Genomic DNA, 7,444 nt, shown 5'->3' with positions numbered 1-7,444 from the left:
CAGTACCATCATAGTAGAGTAATAAATATATACAAAGAAATTGATTCATAACGTAGAATGTAGATGGCGGACCTATTACCTACGCCGTATAGTCGGGTTATGTCAGGTTAAGCCCCAATTTCACCAACGTCTGTTAGTGTTAACAGCTTGTTAAAATGTCATGTCTTCTCTTTCATTCATAAGAAAAACGAAAGAGGTAACGTGATACTAATTCGAGGGTTAACTTTAACGGTCGTTGGTGAAATTGGGGCTAAAGCGCTTATTCCACTTGTCCTATTTAGGAAGTCCTAGCTAGGATCCTAAAAAATTTAGTCAAGTGGAATAACATATTTTAGAAAACTAGGATCCTAGCCAGGATCCTAAATCGGAAAAAAATGTGGCTCCTGAATGACTAAATCAGTGTTGCCAGATGGTTTCAACCTTTTATCTGTAGTGCGAACTGCTAAATCTGTATTAAAGTCAATTTATATTATGTTATAAGACAAAGACAAAGAAATATTTATTGCTTAAAACTGTGTTACAAAGGTGAATTACAGATTTGTTGGTTTCAACAGTTTACCCGTAATGCAATATTTATTATGAAATGGAAAACATAGAGCACACATCCAATAAATTTCATTTTACAATAATATTACATTTAAATTTATAATTATTAAAATATATAATATTAATTTCTCTAATACATAATTGTTAAAAGTCATTCCATAAACATAAATTTACAATAAATTATCCCCTCACCAGTGGCGAATCCCGCTAGGGGGCGCACTTCAAAATTTCGATACTGTGCGCAATCCCTTTCCGGGGCGATGGGTACCCTCACATGTTTAATGTGCAAACACAGCGATAAAACTTCTTTTGTCTTTGTCTATCCTATTAAAACGCGTCTAAGTAGAACAAGACAGCTAGCAAGCGTCATTTGAGTTCTCGGTAGACAAGGACGGAATGCGAAATCTCACTTCAAAAAACGGCCGCGACGAGAAAGGACAGCGCAGTTTAAAAGAGTTTTAAAAAGTTATAAAACAGAGTTATTTGCTGAGAAGAACTGGGAAGTGCATATTATGTAAGTAATCTAACCCGTGCATGGCCCTTACTCGCACAATGATTTTGGCTTTTAAAGCATTAAATAACATATTTATGCAGTTCATATTACTTTACTGTAATGATAATTTAACGTAGTTTCGTTTAACTAAACTCTAACACTAATAAAACGTTCTTTAATTTCTAAATAATGACGAAAACTAGTACCGTCCGATTAGAGCCCCGAATAGGGTTTTGTCACAGACAGGTGACATCCCGTATCGGGGGGCCTCACAGACGCCTCCTCTGAGTTTTAATGGCCGCTAGTAGAATGTTCGCATAACATGGAATAGCCGAATCATTTTGTTGTTGGAGTTCACTGTGAAAGTAGAAGCGCTGAAAGATCAAATTTTTTTTTCACTTTTGGATTGGGAAACTTGTGATGCTCATTCCCTTGCCCATACAAAAGTGAAAAAGAATTTCGTCTTTCAGCGCTGCTACTTTCACAGTGAACTCTCTACAAGGAACACGTACACACCCTAAAGTATTATCACTAATTATTTTTGTTACACTTTTACACTACACAAATTTTCTTTTTTGTCTGCGATGGTCAAACGCTTGCACAATGCATCCAAGTACTGGATGAAAAAGGTCTTATCCATACTAATCTTACACTCATTTATGAAAATTTTAGCATTTTTGCAAGTTTTCTTTTCATGTTTCTACTCAGTTTTCCTTTAATTCATGTAATTTGGAGGATTTTATTTTGTAGTTTGTTAATTATAATTATAAGAAAATCAAACTTCTGTGGATAAAAGTTAGTACTTATTTTGTAAATTGCATTAGTATCAAAGTAGGTTTTTTCATGAACAAAACAGATATCTTTTTGTGTAACTCCTACATATTATTTACCTACTGAACCTACAATATTGATACTCTTGTACCACCCAGATAATAACTTTAATTTATTGTTTATGTAGTATTGTAACGCCTAGAGTATGAAATTACTTTAAGATATCATGTAATACACAGCCTACTTGAAGCTGTTTGAAAGGCAGCCTCCATTTTTGTTCTGTACTTAAATCTTTGATTTTATAAAATATTTGTATGAGAGTCATGACTTGAGTGATATTATTTTGTAAGTAGTACTATAAGGTTATAAATAAATACTCTTGGCTCGCTACATAGTGGTTTATTATTAAAATATGACCCAAAATCTACTGAACATTTTGGTAACCAGTAATTATACCAGCTGTATAACATTATTGCCGTCAAATATAACATAAAAGTACTATTTTCTAGGTAGAAAATTTAATTAAAAATGATTTAGATCCTTTTATGGGCTCCTGCAAGACCAAGGAACAAGAAATTGCAGTTTTAGTGTATGCTGGTCGTGTAGATACCTCGGACTGTGCGGAACCCCCCCCCAGGGAGCCACAGATTTGCCAAAATCTGCCATTTTGCATGCCACTGGTGAGGGGTTATATAGTATTTTAAAAAATCAAAAATTATAATATTTGTCATTTACCTCTTTTAAAATTATACGTCTTATAATTATTTATTACTATATAGGTCATTTTTCGTTAAAAAATTCGTCCAAATTATAGAGTACTTTTGCAATTAACCATTTTGTTAGTTTATTTTTTAATTTAAGTCCATTTAATTCTTTTATTTCTGTAGGTAAATGATTTTAAACTCGTATAGCAGAAATATAAGCACTTTTGTAGAAATTCATATTATTAATTTTTGGAAGTGATATGTTTTTATATTTATTGCGTAAGATTCTGTTTGTTTCCGATTTGAAGCTAAAGTATTCTATATTATTTTTAACAAATAGACATAATTCAAGGATGTATATGCCGGTCAGTGTAAGGTGATTTTTTGTTTTAAATATGTCCCTTAGAGATTCTGTGCTATGCATGTTGTATATAGTTCGAAGGCATTTTTTTTGCAGTGTAAATGTGGACTTGACGTTTGTTGAATTACCCCAGTTAAAGTACACATATACACCCTAAAGTATTATCACTTAGTTTTGTTATACTTAACTTATACCTTGTAGGTATTATTACCATATTTTATTTCATAAAGCTACACAAATTAAATACAAATGCCTTAGAAAATACAAAGTTTAAAATAATGATTACGCGTTGTTGCTTTGTAGAACATTTTAGGAACATGTTTATATTGTGACCATATTTTACGTGACTCCGTTCATGGGCGTACCCAGTGAGGGGGGGGGGGGGGGGGGCGTAAGGAACCGTACTTATTCTTTTAGCCTAAGCCTAATTTATTCTTCACTGAGGTATACGGGGTCCTCTATATCCGTGCTTATCTCTATAATAATTATTAATTGGTCCAGTAGTTTACCGACTTCAAAAAAGGAGGTCATCAATTACACCCGTATGTATGTAATATTTCGTATATTAGGAATTTAATTTCTTAATTCTTCGACCGTGGATTCTTGGAAATCTATTGTTATTCTACTGTGTCTCGCTCACCGGTGAGCTTATGGGGCTTGATGGGTTAATTAGGGTGAACATGACTAGTGATTGGACAGTCATGGGCGCCGGCAGAGCGGGTGCCAGGTGGTGCGCTTGCACCCCTTGGGAATCTCGGGATCAACGATTGGAAATCATTGTACCATGCCGTGCAAAGATAGTTCGTAATATTTCAGCACTATGTATTCTGTTGACGTAAATAGACAGTGATGACTGTTGTTCGTAGAAATTAATCAAACTTATAACACCCCTCTTTTTTGTCGGGGGTTAAACAGAAAAGAAAGAAAACTAAAATCTGCACCCTTGAAAATTACTATTTCTACCGGCACCCATGTGGACAGTGTCTACTATCTCCTAGTCATTGAACAGAGCACAAAAACACTATATTTATTAAGGTTGCTTATAAAAACTACCTGTTTTTCTTTATGATCAGGCGTTCTATTTCTTTAAAAACAGGCAGTTTTTAAAGCAACCTTTATTAATTATTATACTTAAATATTGTGTTTTTGTGGTTTGTCCAATGACTGACATTACTTTCATTTTTCCCCACGTACAATACTGAAGTCGGTAGAGTATAGAGCGGGGGTTCCCAATCTTTTTCAGCCTGCGGCGCACTTACAAGTCAATCGTCGCCGTGACGCGGACGGCGCGATGCCCTACTCTAGCTAGCAATTACAAAAAGATACAAAAATAAACACCTTTTATAATTATTATAGTTAGGTTAAGCAGGTAAATAATAATAAACAAATATGTAATCAGCTGCCTGCTTAATGTATAATTTTTCATATAAGAATTTTATTTTGTAATATTTGTGGTTATGGATAATGATGGAGGATCGACTCACGGCGCGGCGCCCCTCTAGCCGTTCCACGGCGCACCAGGGCGCCGCGGCGCACAGTTTGGGAACCCCTGGTATAGACTACAAACACACAGTAGTGACAGTACAGATGTTTACCTTCGATGAACTCCGAGCTAACCGAGCTGTGCTAACAATTAAGTATTAACACCTGCTATCGTGGTTATTGGCTCTATCACAACTCACAAGACGTAATAAGTACGGTAAGTTTGTTCAAAGTTATAATATTATCTCTGAAGTCTGACAGGACCATAGTTAAGGGGACTAACCCTAAAGTGTCGATTTTATAATTCATTTTTATACTTGAAAATAAGCCTCGAATTGTTTCATTTCCTTAAATTAGATAGGTACTACCAATAATGAAATACTCAAACCATATAATTATTATGTTACTACCGCGCGCGTTGTGAAGCTTCAAATACGGCCCAATTGGGCCGTCTGTTGTTTAGTCTGAATCGAGCGCAGTCACGAACGTGCCGCGTCTTTTCTTACCTAAATAAATTGAAAATGACGTCGTGCGTGTTTCAAAAACGTATCAATAATTATAAACCGAAAGTAAACAAAACACATGGAATATCTTACCACATGTCTTGATTGCAATAAAGATTCTATCCATTCTTCTTCCATGCTGAAACTATCTTTCCTCTTATTTTTATTTTTCATATTTTTTTCCTATTAAGTAAATTTATTTTCAGTCTAGTCTCCATGCTTCTCTTACCTTACCTCCTTAAAAGTAATGGGCAAATGCTTCAGCACTTTTCGTTCCGGAGTAGCAGGCGCCCTCAAATGACACTATTGGTTCGAAACCTCCTTTTGATTTAAGGTTGGTTATGTGCTGCCAGAACTGCTTGGGATTTTTGAACAATCTGCCCTCAATAGAAGAGCAGTGTGAGTGATACGCGGCTTGAATATCGATTTTTAGTTATGATCGCAAGGATCTAAAGTCAGAGTAGGTGAGCTCACAGCGTGTACGTTTCCATTTAGCGTGCAGACGATTTTTCAAGCGAATACTATTTATTGCCATAACCGTGCATTGAAATAAGTTAATATTTTAACACATTGTATAAAATTGTATCATTGAGAGATCGACCTAGCGGATTTTTAAAATGTTGTATATTTATCGAGTTATTGAGAAAAAACTATACTCCACTCGGGCTAACTTGTCGCTAGCGGTCATTGACTCCCTGTCAAAAACTTGTCCTTATAAAACCACGATTGACAATATATGACACTTCGTTGTTTCAAGTTAGCCCGAGTGGAGTATAATTTGGCGATTGATACGCGTCGTTCTTTTTCGCCTGGCATATGAAAGACGGGCGTGAGTGTGAAGAGAGAAGGACGATGTTTGATTTTTGGGGGTAGTCGCCTTCTTAATGGGTGATTCCTATTTAATATTCGTATTTATATTGAGTGAGAACTAATATCAAAATAATCTTCAAATTATTTCGACATCCATAAATAATACAGAGTAAGAGCCAGCTGCAGCCAGACTCGTAATTTTATAAAAGTTAAAAGTTTCCCTATACCCCTGTAGAGGTAAGAACGACCAGGCAGCAAAGATGAGTAGCAACTATGGAGTTTCGGACGCGCCAAGTGCGAGTTGGACTCGCCCATGAAGGATTCCGCAGCAGAAATAAGGTTTATTTTTATTAAATTAAAAGGTTTTTGATTTATTTTTATATTTCAGTTGATTTAAGGAGTGAGCACACTGAGACGGGCCGTGCCGGGCCTCATCGCAAAATCCGCCTCCAATCTCCATACAATTTGTTACATGGAAGCGGATGCGCGTATCGCACACTTTTCCGCTTCCATACAAATTGTATGGAGGCGGATTTTTGCAATGAGCCCAGGCACGCTGAGCCCCGGCACGTGCCGTCTCAGTGTGCTCTCTCCTTTAATGAAAGTTAGTTTAAGGTTTACCATTTATGACGTATATTTAAAAATGGCTTATAATTAACTGATCACCAGAAATAGTAACATTTCACAGACAAAAATAGTAAACGATCACCAAAATACAGACCACCATTTTAATGTAAAATGATAACCAAAGATTTAACATCTTAAAGCCAAAAATAGTAAATGATCACCAAAAAAGTAAATGATCACCAAAATTAGTAAATGATCACCAACATTATACTAGCATTTTAAAGTAAAAAGATCACCAAAATTAGTAAATGATCACCAACATTATACTAGCATTTTAATGTAAAATGATCATCAAAGATTTATTATTTCGCTATCCTATTTATGCAAAATGACTCCAAATAAATTATTGTTACTTAAACCAAAAGTAGTAAATGATCACCAACATTATACATTAGCATTTTAATGTAAAATTTTAACCAAATATATTTTTATTTAGCAAATATCCTATTAAAGAGAAGAAGACAGATAGACGGACAGACAGACATCGAAGTCTTAGTAAAAGAGTCCCGATTGTACCCTTTGGGTACGGAACCCTAAAAACGGGACTCTATTACTGAGACTTCGATGTCTGTCCGTCTGTCCGTCCGTCTGTCTTTCTCTAGGACTAATATTGATATACTGTGTCTAGGGCCTAGGCTGTATCTCAAGAACCACTCCAGCTAGACTACTAAAAATTTCACAGATTGTGCAATGTATTTGTTGCCGCTATAACAACCAGTACTAAAACAAAATAAAATGATTATTTAAGGGGGGCTCCCATACAACAAACGTTATTTTTGGCCTTTTTTGCTCGACATCTAATAATGGCAACAGGTAGGCACGTTGATATTTTCGCAAAGACCTTGATTATATTATGTTAACTTCAATAATTAGGTAATAATAATAATAATAGAAAAATAATTTAAAAGGGGCTCCCATACAAAAACACAATTTCAGGTCTAATTTTGTTCTATAATGGTACGGAACCCTCCATGTTCGACTCACAATTAGCCGACTATTTTGCTAATGTTATAAATATGCTTACATGTTTTGTTAATCGTAGTGATTTATTTGGGCAGAAATATCGCATTGATTTCCTCACAAGGATTTGGTGATCATTTACTATATTTGATCATTTACTATATTTAGTGATCATTTACTATATTTG

The sequence above is a fragment of the Aricia agestis genome, chromosome 6, assembly GCF_905147365.1.
Source record: "Aricia agestis chromosome 6, ilAriAges1.1, whole genome shotgun sequence".
NCBI lineage: Eukaryota > Metazoa > Arthropoda > Insecta > Lepidoptera > Lycaenidae > Aricia > Aricia agestis.
The sequence above is the reverse complement of the archived record's forward strand: the minus strand, read 5'-3'. Positions refer to the sequence as shown.